This window comes from Vanacampus margaritifer, chromosome 6 (genome assembly GCF_051991255.1).
Source record: "Vanacampus margaritifer isolate UIUO_Vmar chromosome 6, RoL_Vmar_1.0, whole genome shotgun sequence".
NCBI classification, from domain to species: Eukaryota; Metazoa; Chordata; class Actinopteri; order Syngnathiformes; family Syngnathidae; genus Vanacampus; species Vanacampus margaritifer.
In genome coordinates this window covers 11983089-11997577 of record NC_135437.1, presented here as the reverse complement: position 1 = coordinate 11997577, position 14489 = coordinate 11983089, and the positions used below count along the sequence as shown (strand labels likewise).

General features: G+C 39.5%; 1 protein-coding gene across 10 annotated transcripts in view; it reads right to left on the bottom strand.

Annotated features, from left to right (window-relative positions):
* shank3a (SH3 and multiple ankyrin repeat domains 3a) overlaps positions 1–14489 on the bottom strand; it is a 226881-nt gene that overhangs the window by 30963 nt on the left and 181429 nt on the right. The gene's annotated exons all lie outside the window — the stretch shown is intronic.

Here is a 14489-nt window from a genome sequence, read left to right as displayed (position 1 = left end):
TGATAAGGCAGGTGCCATTTGAACCATGTTACCTCATTCTGTGTGTGTGTGTGTGCGCGCGAGTGAGTGAGTGAGAGTGAAGGACTGTCAGCTTACCATGTTGATGAGTTAATTTATCATGTTTGTGTGTGCATGTGTGAGAAAAATGTAAACTGCCCACGCCATCAAATTCTCCATTTCACGCTCAAGTCTGACACATCCATCACCTCCCGGTCATCATATAGTGTCGAATATTTACTCTTGTGTTGGCCGTCACTTCTATTTCCTGTTTGGCCCCTCAGAGAATACAGTGTAGGCCTACACTTATCACCCTCTTTAACATCTACTTGACGTTTGAGCCACTACATTATAGCGACCTCATGCTCACATGATCCTCTATATAGTGTACAGGGTGGGACAAAAGTATGTACAGTAGATGCACTTTTGAAATGAATGTCTACTTTTATAGGCACTGTGAATAACGGCAAATAATTTAAATAAGAACCAAGAAAGTAGATTTTAATGTAGTATTGGAGAGGTACCAAAAAAAGAATGGCAGCGAAGTAATTCTAAGCAAAGGAAGACAAGTTGCAAAAGAGGGTCTGATGGAAGGAAGGGGGAATGAAGGAAAGAAGATGAAGCAGGTTGAAGGGAAGAGGTAAGGCAGCATGAAAATAAAAAGCATACAAAGTGGGTATAGGGCAGAAAGGAAGACAGAAAAGAAGAAGGCTGCCATGGAGGAAAAGAAAAAAAGAGATCAGAAAGTAAAGAAGGCAGAAATGTAGCAAATGAAATAAAGAAAGAATGAAGGAAGGAAGAAAATAAGGAGGGAAGGGAAAAAGGAACAATGGAAACAAACAAGGAAGGAAAGCGTAATTGATGGAATGGAAGGAAGAAATGAAGGAAGTTAAGCAAGTAAGTGGAAAGTCGTAAAATCACATCAAAGGTCAAAGATAAGGAAGTCAAGCAGAAAAGCAGTTTAAGCCACAGAAGGATGCATGAATAAAAATGGGTCTGAGGGGAGGAAAAAGTTAACATGAAGGAAAAGAATAAGGCAAGAGAGATGAAAAAGAAAGGAAGGAAGGCAGAAATTTAGTTTTAAGCTTAACATGGAAGGGCACAAAATATTTTCTGAATGAAATAATTGAGGGAAGGAAGGAAGGAAGATAGATAGAAAGGGAAAGTAGGTGGTCAGGAAGGAAAGTGGTAAAATCACATCTAAGGTTGAAGATAATCAGAGAAGCATGAATAAAAAACAGCCATGGCAGAAAGAAGGTGGAAAAGTTGTTTAACAAATATTACACAAACAGTCCAAACTTTTGGGCTTGGAAAAGGCGGCAGCTATCGTAGGTGTTGTTTCAGCAAATAAGATGACAACACCCCCACGAAGCCTCTTTAGCATAAGCGTCACGGCGAGACGCTAAGGGGTCGTTGTGCAAGCGTTCTAGCGGCGTGCGACTCTTATGACGGATCCTCTCCTGGACACACAAACATCTTTGCTGTCCTTGTCTGAAGGGCACAAGCAGCACACATCCACTCTCTCAACCCTGCTGAAAAGGGAATTAACCTACACTGTCTTGCTGCTGATAGATAAGAGCTGCCGACAAACGCACGCACGCACACACACACACACACACACGCACACACGCACACACACACACTTATTGAGTAAGCCTCATTGACTTTGTAAATCTTTCCTCCTACACCCTGACTCATCTGATTTTCCCCGCTCATGCCAGGAATGTTAACCTCCTAAACTAGGTGAATTGGGGCCTCAAGCATGGGGACAAACATTCTGATAATCAGACCCAAGTTGAGAACTTTGCCTTCCAATTTGACCAAAGTCAGGAAATACCCGATCATCAGATGTCTCTAGCATATTTTGTGGTGTGGGGTGTTGAGAGGGATTTCTCCTCCCTAATTCTCAGATAACAGTCACTGCCAACAATCACAAATGTTAAACCTGTTCAACTTTTCCAATTGAAAATCTGTATGTGTGTAGTCAACACTAAGCGAGGCCGAGCCACAGACTCCTAATCACGACGTGGAGTGGGACATTGTTCCCAGATAAGCTAACTGTTACTAGCATCTTCTATTTCTTCCAGATAAGCAAACAGCCTAGTGCCTTCTATTTCTTCTTCTTTATATTTTCTGGCAGTGTGTGGCACAATGCTGGCTTTCACAGGTCAGTCTTGGTACTACAACAGACATCTGGTTTGTGAGGAGACTTGCGATGGTTGGTGAAGACATCGATAAGAGCAGTAAGAACACACGTTGATTTTTTTTCTCCTCATCATATGTGAGGTCTCACATGTTAAAATTCGGTTAAGACAGGGATCGGTTTGGCATCCAACTCCCTAAAAACAAAGAAAATGATTTGTTCGTCTAACCCTGTTGCTTTAATCGTTGACAAGAAGATTCTTTGAACTAGACGTCCTGCCTCGTTCTGGATACATTTAGCATGCTGACAATATGATAGGGTGAAGGAAGGGACAGCAAGTGGAGAAAAGTCAGCACAAAGTGCACATCAGTTTCAGTCACAGTTTTCAGCGTAAAGAGTGAGCGGAGGGAGGCGAGTTGTTGTCGAGCAGTGAGACACATCTAGTTGAGAGAAAAGAGAGGCTTCCTGTCAAACAGTCCTGACAGCTAAATGACAAAATAGCTTGTTGGTTCAGGTTGGTTCCTTCCTGGAAAAAGGAGATGTCACAATCACAGAGTCCGTGACTCGGATGAACTTGGCGTGGACCACACATACTGTATCAGGATTTGCCATGGAAATACATAGACCTTTGTACAGAGAAGATTGCAATACTACTCAAGGCGCAGACCTGAGAACTAAACCTCAATCATTGGTTTTGTTGAAGACACTTTCTAGGTATTTGTTAGGTTGCCCCAAGAGGTGGCAAATCCAGGTCCAGAGAGTTAAAAACCTGCCACAGTTTGTTTTTTTCCCACAGGTGCTTTTACTCAAACGAAAAGGTAAACAAGCTCCCAGGGAGCCGGTTGAGTTGACCTGGATTTGATACCTCTGGTTGTCTTTGAGTAATTTAGCAAAACATAATGGCTAGCGCCTGCTAGCTATTGACGGTTCTAAAGCTATATAAGGGGTAAATGCAACTAAGTTGTTAAAAAGATAAATACTCAAGTACCTGACAAATATACTTATAATGCAGCATCAACATATTTGCACTTACTTCCCACCACTGGACTTACCCCAGTAAAAATCACGCCATAACACTCTGGCTTGCTCCGCCTTCACCGCCGTCACCACCCCGTCGATTCTGCTACACACCACAGGCAGTTCGGACACCATGACGGGACAGCAGTCCATTTTGTGTCCCGTCTATCGTTTAGACGCAGGGGTCGGTCCCCCGAGATGATCCCTCCGAGTAGCCGGCCTTCCATGCACACATTATCCGCATTTTTGCTTCACAAAAAGCCCAAAGTGTGTCAGACTCTTTCAGCCTCCAGCAAACAACTGCTTCACATCTCCCTCTCTCTCTCTCTCTCTCTCTCTCTCTGATTTTGGTGGGTTTGCTTGAAGAGCCTTTGGAGAGCTCCTCGTTACCGCCCGAGTGTCGTCATGACCCGAAAATACCTCGGCTCTTGTCAAAGTGGAGGAAGCCTTGAATAATTCAGTGCAAATGCACTCATAACAACAAGAGGCGAGTTGTGTGTCGAAGCCCGGCGAACGCTACGACACTCGCTGACAAACAGCCGGCGAGCATGTCAATTATAAATGCTTTTAACACAACAATAATGTCAACACATCTTAACCCTTACATAATGTTTGGCTCACATTCGACCCATTTTTGACATTTCAGAGCAAGACACAAAAATGAATATTTAAAAATACAGTGGACCTCGACTTATGAGTCTCTCGAAAAATGAGCCGTCACTTGGCGATCAAAATTTTGACTTACAAGCGCTATATTGCAACAATGAATATGTTAAAATTATTTGTATGAACTGATTCTGTGTTTTCTGGGAAAATCTGGCTCCATCTTATGCCTCTAATGTCATTTTTAATGATTATTTCTTAACTTAACTAATCAGATACTGTAGAGACAGAAGGCGTAACCGAGGGATGTGTCAACATCTCAAAGAGGCATTAACCATTAACATTTCATTTTTGGCAATACTTCATTATGAATAATGTTATCTTCCTATCAACGCTAGTTTGTAGTTTGCTAATTTGACAGACCGGTCTGTCTACACCAAGCTGAGCAAGCGAGTGTGTGTCCGTGGAGAGTGACAATTGGTGGCAGAATGATCTAAATTTATGCCTCCAAAAAATACAACAATATACCGGTAACATTTCATTTTTGGCAATACGTCATCATGAATAATGTGATTATTGTATCATCGCTTTCTTCACTGTTTCTGTATGGCAGAAAATGCCTTGGAAGCTGTCTGCTCTGCTTTTGTTGCAGGCTGACGTCAACCTTCAGGCACTGAAAGTATAAAGTATGAGATAAGGATGAAGGACAGCAATGAAGAGAATCGACAGTGAACCGTGCCCTGGCACTCACACACTGGATTATACCTGGCGGACATGTGCGTTTACATGCATGTGACCTGCTGTCCTCCAATCAGACTCCCTTGTCAAGTGCGATACGTCTTCTCCTCTAGTGGAGCCGCTTGGCTGTGATTCATTCCTGCCGCTGTCTATTACGATTTGATGTGGCTTGCTCCTCTGCAGAGTGAGAGAAGCCTCACATTGCACCTGACTGACTTCTGATGAAAAGCATTCTGCACACACACACACATGGACGCTCATTCACTCCAACACACAAACACTAACACACAGACTTGGAAAAGGTGGCGCTCCATATGAGCATGCCCCCCCCCACCCCCAAGCTGCCAGTCCGATATTGCCGACTCAGCTCAACTTTAATACCAGACACGTCTTCCAAACGGTGCTTTATAGTCTGCGCCTGGCTCCCCTTTCTAATAATAAGATGGATTAGTCTGCTATGCTAAAGTGTCTGCTGACTCCACACGCCACACACGACACGCTACACACACAATCTGTGAAGTGTGCGCATGTTTCACCGTTTCATAGCCACCAGTTGAACTCCCTTGAACGTGATTTAGAATTGACATAGAATAGCCTGTGGCTAATAGCACAACGGCTAATAACGAGCATGAAAATGATATTTTACTGTCCTCCATTGAAATTCCAAATTGCCAAGCCATACCAATAAATTACAGTATATACATTTTGTTTCACAATAATAATCAAATATAATTAGAATTAGAATCTCATGTGTACATTTCAATGAAAAAGCTCATTTTGGAAATGCACAAGCACATTTAATGAATGGTACAGAAATATCTATTTCTTATACTTCAGGTCGATCTCCTGATGTGCGGTGGGGGAGTGGCCGACAATATATATTTTTTTCACGATTGTCTAGTTCAATCACTCGGCCTTACTTGTGCACAGCACAAACGACGTCTTTTGAGCGGACAGCCAACAGATATTTGGTGTGGCCGTAAAAAGCTGCAGCAAAGGGACAAGGTGCGATAAGAAAAGTGACAGGCATACTGAGCGCACGGCTTTTATGTCGGATGTGTTAACATGACATTTTAAGTGTAAAAGGCTACGACTGGACCGGTGTGATAGCGTGACGGTGGAAAAATGAAGTGAAATGAAGGCAAAAAGGCCACACAGCTTCTAGTGTTTAACATATGAAAGATTAAAGACCTTATTTAAATAGTTTAAATAACATGGCGTGAATTGAAAATCACTCGGAATCTTGCATAATGTTAATTTAAGATCCGCTTTAAAGCACAGATGAAACAGATGGAAGATGAAAACGTGGATAGAAAGAATGTAGTGACATTTTGAATGACAATAAATAAAAGTTGTACTAAATGTACAAGGAGTGTTTCTGGGGATGTTTGCTTCTAGTAATGAAGAATGGTATTCATATATATTCTGAATCTAAAATACAAAACAATACATAATTAAATCATTAAAAAATATATATCGGAAAATAATTCAGAAAGTGCACATATTTCTGTGTTCCCTTTTCTCTCTCTCCATAAAATGATTGGACATTATAAAATGTATAAGAATTTATAACTAAACAATTAAAACCAAATGTATTCAAAATACTATATTATATTATGCAAATTTCTTTAATTGCTTTAAATACTTTTATTCAATTAACGGCTTTTCTGGCCTACACGTATAATAAATAATATATATGTGTAATTTAGCAATATAAAACATAAAACATAAAATGCAAATACTTAACAACTACAATAAAAAGAAAACATATATTAACAAAAAAATTGCTTTTATGAAAATAAAGCTAAAACATACAAAAAATTTAACAAAATGAATTTGCTGATGTTATGAAACTGCCCTACAGCTCCCAAAATATATACTTCAAGAAAGAAAATAAAGTTATTGCATGATATGGCAAATATTTTACATATTTTGAGGTTTCTTGACATTTTTACCCATTACACAGATCTTCTTAAATGTTTTACTTAGTTATTTTATATTAATTCATTGACTACTAAACCTAATCCTCACTTCTTAAAACGTAAAATAGTCATTACAAAAATATACATTAGTACAATATAGCACCATATCAGAGAGAAGTTTTATAAAATTACCACATTTTGATAATATGCTTTAAACCCAATAACAAAACTATGAAAACACAAAATAATAAATGCAACTACAATTTAGGTGGCCTTTTTTTTTTTTACACGTTTATAAAAAGCATTGCAACAGGGATTGCCTTTATTTTGAAGTATTGCTAGCACATTAGTAGTATTGTTTCTCATTTCTGTTTGTTTCAATCAAAGGGGAACGCACACCACCGGATTTGTCTGGATTATGCCTTGATGAGTGGTCATCTGCACAAAAATCCCGCTAATTAAACACTCCACCTCCCCTTGGCTTCTTAATTTGTCACCAGGCATTTGTCGTTTCAAACCATCACCCACAAAAACAAAAACAGCATCATGCGTGCGTGCAAAGTAGTGATTAAGCCGCAACGAAATGACATTATCCTCAGGCTCTTTGTCACTTGTGAGCACAGCACAGGAACCGAATGACGAGGTTGGCTGGCTTGCCGATGCCTGGCCTCCCTCCTTTTTGGGATGAAAACATTTCATCATTGCCATATTCCATTGTTTTTCAATCATCCATATTAATGTAATACTGAATAGAAGGAAACACACTGATTCTCTGCCTATCGTGGATATAAAAAGTCTACACACCCGTACTTAAATGCCAATAAAATGCTTTCAGGAGGGAAAGTAAAAAATAAAATAAGTGACCTGGGGTTGCACAAGTATGCGCACCCTCTTATAAATGGAGATGTGGCTGGCTGTGTTCAGAATTGACCAACCACATTCAAACTCATGTTATATGGGAGTCAGCACACACTTGCCACTAATGACGGACAAATGAAGCTTCATGAAACACTTGTGATATTTTTTGACTCCTCTAATGGCACTATTGGTTTAAAGATGCTGTAGAAATGTTATCAATTTGCATTGCACAAGACATTATCTTTTAACAAAGAGCAGTATATAGAAGAGTAAAAAAATATTGCAAGTGATTCCAATCACTACTTGCCTCCATAGATTTGGCACATTTCTTGAAACTGAAATTACATTTTCAAAATACCATGGACAAATCCCAAAACCACCTTACAAGTGGTGTCAACTATGGCATTCCTCATTGCTTTCATCAAATTGCCAATGTCTTAGTACATGTCTCAATTGCCTTAGTGGATCTGTGCAAATGCTTATACACATTTAGCCTACAGTTAGCACAATGTGCCCGTATTTCGCACATTTTCCAAATGAATAGATCTAGCTGATCTAATTGGATTAGTTGTTTTTCAGTCTAATGATTGTCCTCTCCAAAACATGTCAGCAGGATTTCAGTGTTTAAGTCATAATATGCAAAATCATCTGTTCAATTGTCAAAATGTGACTTTTCATCGTGGCCATCTCATCAGGGCCTGGTTTACAACCCATCCAAGGATGCTCATGCAGCTACTACCACCATATCCTCCTTTTCCCAATCCAATCCCCGCTTGGAGGTGGAGAGTTTATGAATATCGGGCTAAAGACCAGTTGACCCTACTTCAAGCAATGCATGCTGCATGCAAGGACATCACAGGGGATCAGTGTAGCGGATGGTTGAGACATTCACGCCGTTTGCTTTTTCTCTCCTCGCTGCATTGCAAGGGAAAATATCTGCTGCGACATGGATTGGCCAAACAGAGAGCAGCGTATGGATGGCCAAGATAATGACGGCGATGGCCAAGAGGGGGAAGGTGACGATATAGTGACTAGTGAAAGGGTTACTGTAGTTGGTTCTTCAATTACGCTGTGCACTAGATATAATTTTAGTTTTTAATGAATAAACAGAATTTGGCTTACACTTTTGTTGCACTCAATGTGTAAATAACTTTGTGTGAATAAAAACTGTTGCACTTTCCTTGACTGTGAGTGGAGTATGTCAAACCGCAAACTTTGAAAACGGCTCTTGTAAAATCCTTTTTTCCCCTCAGTTTTATATATAGTTATATTTTGTTAGCGGCACCTCTGCTGTTGTGAGAAAAAATCTAATGATTTGGACTTGCAGTGCTCACACAATGCCAAAGTGATGATGCATTTTGGGGGCACTGACTACTTGTATGACATAGAAATTTGATTTTGACACATAGGTAAGTTTTAGGAGAGATACGAGCTTTTGCAGATGATCCAAACAGTTGTGCAAAGTCATCCAAGTTACTTTTGGCAAAAGTACTAAGTGAATGCAGATGAGCCAAAGCAATTGAGAAGGATCTTTGCAGTTGTGACAGTATCGACTCTTTGTTTGGAAAAGGAACTTGAAGTGAAGCATGTGTGACCAGTTTTGGGATAGATATGTGCTTTTGATAATGTACTGATAGCTTGTGCACAAAATGCAAGTCTGTTTGGCCAAAATGAGCTTGCAGTTTTGAAAATGTCATTTCAGTTTCAAGAAATGTGCCAAACCTATGGAGAAAAACTGTAAAATACCTGTAATTAACCTCAAATAAAGTTCAGATCTTTTCGTAGCCGTTCTGACTTTTTTTCTCAGCAGAACTATTTTTCTAACACTGACTGACATTTGGAACTATTCATAATTCACTCCACATTGACTCTAATTAATAGAGGTTGACTGTGCTTTGGCTCCCTTCGGGTTTAAAACACTTCATGATTCCCATATCCTTTCCCTTCATCAAGTACTTTAGCGTAGTGCTGAGTAGAAAGACACTGACTACCCAAAATAAAAACATACATCAGTTAAAAAAACAATAAAATCTTTTCATACAAATAAAACAAATAAACAATTGCAGGTGTGTTCAGAACGAACCAATCACAAACTTGTGTTAATTGGAAGTCGCGCCTGCCACCATTTAAAGCAGGGGTGGGCAAACTCGGTCCTTGAGGTTTTGGAGATTTCCCTCTTTCAACACAAGCTGATTCCAATCAACAGGTTTGTTATCAGGCTTATGCAGAGCTTGCTGATGAGCTGATCATATATCACCTGTGTTGGAAAAGGGAAACATCCAAAACCTGCAGGACTCCGGCCCTCAAGAACCGAGTTTGCTACCCACTGATTTAAAGTGACTCTGATTAACAGTGAATAAATGACAAGTGTCATAATGAAGTGCTGCATCCATGAGTGAAAATACAAACCCTGCTCTTAGCATCCTTTTGCAACATGTAACCAACCCTAGCTCTGATCCTACGGTAACGAAAGTCACAGTGCATTGGCCCCGCAGTAGAGGGGGCTGGGTGAGCAGTGGCTCAAAACATGCTCGTTTTATCAAGGCTAAAAATCTTTTCATTATTTCATTAACCTATTATACCCATTAAAATCCCTTAAGTGAATATGATAAAAAAAAATCACAACTGCCAAATCCTGTGTGTTGCGTGGCCGGCAAGTCTTTTCACCAGGTGTTCCCTCACGAGTGCATTGCATCATCCTCTCCATCCTCACTCGCTCTCCTCTCCACACTGCCGCAGCCACGCGGACGTTTAAGCATTCCGAGGGTGTGCAGACACATTTCTAAACTTCTTAATGGCCGCGCTAAAAATAGCCCTGGCGGGGCACGACTGAGCTGATTCATGCGGCTGTGAGTCATTCAAGCGCCGGTGAATGAGAAGCGCGTGCCTCTTAAAGCCAAACCAGAGCCGCAAACGACCGTATTGCTTTTTTCATCACGGAAAAACAAAAATACTTTAAAAGGCTGCAGGTGTTACTAAAATGGGTTTTGCATATAATTGAGCAAAAATTCATTTTTACTTTTTTTTTTTTTTACTGAAGTATCTTGAGTAAAAACTTACTACTTATGCCACCTCTGGTTGGCAGCGGGATGAGGGGCAGGGTTTGGAGTGGCTAAAATCCCAGCCAAGAGATTAACAAGAACGCTTTTGGTGAACATAAGCAGCCCACGGTCATTGGGTTACGTCATTACAAAGGCAAAAATGGGCCAACGTCATTAACCTCGCCATTAGCACGTATAAACAGCCTCATACACATTTGTGTGTGTATGTGTGACAGAGATGGAATGCATGTATTGAGGCTACAGGCACTTAGCACCATTTAAGGTCAGCGTAATTTGAAGCAGAAGTAAGGTACGATCAACTGCTTTTACTTCGAGGCACACCCGACAGCTGTCAAGTAGAATGTACAGTAATCCCTCACAAATCAAAGTTCTCCATTCACTAATTCACCTGGACACATTTTCTTTCTGTCGCTATTTGCTGAAAAAACCTTATTGATTTCATTTCATTTGTTGTGCTCTTAACTCATTCACTCCCAGCCATTTTCACTGAAGCAATCCCCTTCGCTCCCGGCTGTTTTACTGGATTTTGACAGATTTTGCAAGGCCCACGGAACATTGTGTTATATTGCTATAAAAACATGGAACCTACCAAAGGAAAGATTAAAGTCTCTTCTTTTATCAGGAAAAATATATATTTCTATCTGTTTCACTGTTGCAGCAATTAGCATTAGAATATAGCTAAGTTTCATCATTATTCACAATCTGCTAAGAACTGTGGGTAAATTAGCTTGTTTTCAACATGGCCCTGGTTCAGGGATAGGGTACCCTGGTCCTCGAGAGCCACTGTCCTTCCATGTCTCACTCCTCAAACACAGCTGACTTAACTGATCAGCTAATCAGCAAGCTCTTTAGAAGCCTGATTACGATCTTGTTCATCAATCATGTGTGTTGATGGAGGGAGACATTTTGTGCAGTTGAAAGGCTGCATCAAAGCCTACTGTATGCTCTAGCATAACAAAACAAAAAAACGTATAACTACGTCTTTGGGTAAATTAAAATAGAACATATTTATACGTTTTTGGGAGCAAATGAGTTGATGAAGTTTTTATTTATTTATTTAGGTTTATCAATTACTAGTGGCTGTCGGTATTGCTGTACCACTCAAAACCACTCAAATCAATACAGTTCCGGCAAGTACAAAAGTTAAAAGTCCACTATATTGGTCTATTTTTGTTAGATAGTAGGCCTAGATAATTGATTCTGAGTGTGATAGTAGTACCACTAGAGGTACACAGAAATAAAAATCTAATTACATAACACACAATTACACATAAATATAATAAAATATATGGCAAATTACTGCAAATTTGCGCATTAGTCAACTAATCAGATAAATATTTATTGCTGCAGAATCTGTCCCAAAGGTTCCCGAACCCTCAAAGAGGACCTTCTTTTGGCACCCATCAATTACCCCGAGCTAAAATTAGACAACTCCCATTGGCTGAGCTCAATAATCCATATTTTCTGCGATCAATAAAGTATCAGGTCCTCCGAAAGTTCCAGAAAGACGCCATGTGACTCAAAACAATCTCAGCCCTGCATCACCCCTGATGACTCCAATCAATAGCATTTGCTTTGCAGCCTCATGTTCCCCATCAGCTCAGTCACACCTTCTTTCGTCCTTTCTCTCCCTGCAACATCGCGACCGTCATTTTTCACCTGCTTCAAGATAAATGGCCACCGACTCACCAGCAGCGACCACCTCGCGCCGAAGCAATCATTTCCTCCTCCTTCTTCTTCTTTTTTTTTTTTTTGACTTCCCAGGGTCCATTTTGAGAGCAGAGTGATGGAGCCCTCAGAGGGATGACTGATAAGAGGGCACAGAGGGAAAAGAAAAAACGGCAGCATGCGGCTTCAACTCAATTGTAGGTGGCGCCGCCTTGCCTGCTTCACTAGGCTGAGACATATTGGCAACTGTCAATGACGCCTCAATGCTTAGCTTCAGATAAACAAAAGCCGTGTGCGCGTTTGTGTGTGCGTTGACTCAAAGTAGATGAGTCTGGGGAAGAGATTAATTTATCCACGCCTCAGTGTTCCTCACAAATTAGCCTGCAATTCGGTAAAAAGATTACAGCGCCATTTCATTTCAATTATTTTGTACCGCGCCCCCACACTAATAGCACAACGGGATATAATAAGGTTACGTAAGTATATATTATACAGTCAATTGCCATTTATCAGGTGAAAATGGGTGAAAATCCACAATACAGACTCATGCTGTCAAGAAATGTGATCAGTGTGTGAAAATAAAAAATGATACTACAAGAGGCAAAACATTTTAAGCTTTTGCCACTCTCGGCTCAAGTTGCAAATCTGACACTTTCAACTTTATCCATTTAAACACCAAACTGTTAAACCAAACCATTAGTTTAGTCTCACAAAAGTTTGCTAGCTTCATGCTAACATATAATTTGAAATGCCATTGACGGGCTAGCAGAAATTAGCATAGATGTTACGTGAATTATAAACCTTTAAGAACACACAGAGCTGTAGATTATCTCTGCTCTGAAGAAAATATATATTCAAACGGTAATATGTGCTACTGTATTACAAAATAGATCATGTGTGGTAGGTTCATGGCTTGTTTAGCATTAAATTTGCAGCTAGACATAAAAAAAAGAAGAAGATAAAATGCTTATTACAAATGTCAGATGTAAATGTTAAATCCAAATATAAATGTTGTATCTAAATATAAATTTTGCATCTAAATATAAAAGTTATATCTGAATGTTCAAGATAAATCTTTAATGTTAAATACAAATTGAAAATCTCACATTAACAACTAAAATGCAAATATCCATTCACACCAGTTTCATTTATTATTATTTTTTTTTAGCATTGTTTGAAGTAAAATGTGGCAAAGTTCCTGTTATTTACAAATGGAACCCCATAACTTCACGTTATCTAACTAGACAGACATTTACTGAATTTCAAAACTTCTTTCCAAGATGAATTTATCACTTTTTTCTATTCAACCACATTGTAAAATAGTGTAGTCATGTTTATTGAAAGTGTACTGAATTATTTCCTTACATGCATGGAAAACAACAGATAACAATTGCATCAATAATAGTACTTCTCAAAGCTTTGTATGTTTAACAGAACGTTTAAACTAAAAGAGGCTTGTCAACACGCATGCAATCCATTTACTATCTTTTTAGTCATATCACTTTCGATCATGTCAAAATGTATATTCACGACCATTTCTTTAATGCTTACGTTTTTGGAAAGTCTCTGTAATGCTCAAAAAAGAAAAAAAAATGATTACGAAGCATTCGTGGAGGGGGAAAAAAAACGACTACCCATTCAAATGACATGCATTTATTCATCCTATTTCCTGAACACATTGAAACACACCTATGTTTTGTTTTTTTTCCCTGCGCGGTCACAAGATCCCGAATGTGAAGTCAAATACGTGTGTGACACGTCCATGCTGATGAGTGAGTGGAGTGTAATATCGGCGTGAGTTTCTACCCCCCCTGTGAAAAGCGGTGCTCGGCTGCATTCACTTTGCTGTCCTGTAGAGTTGTCTCCACCATACGTCTCGCCGCTTTCTGCCATCCTTCCTTTCTTTCTCTCTTCCCCCGCTTGCCTCCGCCAACAATGCATTTAAATCGAGTGTTTAGGGATTCCCTCTATGCCCAACAACGGAGTAAAGTGCAACCCCCCCCCCCCCACATGAAAACTTTTGCTGAGAGGAGGCAAAAGTACTCTCACTCGGCACTTAAGTAAAAGTACACATAACTTGTGTGAATAAAGACTCAAGTAAAAGAAGTATTGATTAAACTCCTGTACTTTGCTTACAACTTATCACTTTTTACGGCTACTACTACTAATAATAAGAATTAGTAGTAGTAGTAGTAAAGGTGGCAACAATTCTGGTTCAATGTACTTAAGAAGAAGTACTGATACTTGTGTTAACAAAGACTTTGGTAAAAGAACTACTGATTCAACTTGTGTACATTACTCAAAATTTCAAAGCAACAAACTTTGATAAGTACTTACTTAATTCTTATTTTTTTCTCTCATGAAAGGACTTTCTCTCAATATATTGACACCTCATTAAGGCTACCTTTTTTTCTGTTACTATTACGGCATTTTTCTGGTGATATAATAACTATTCAAATTATTCCAACTTTTTAAAAATAG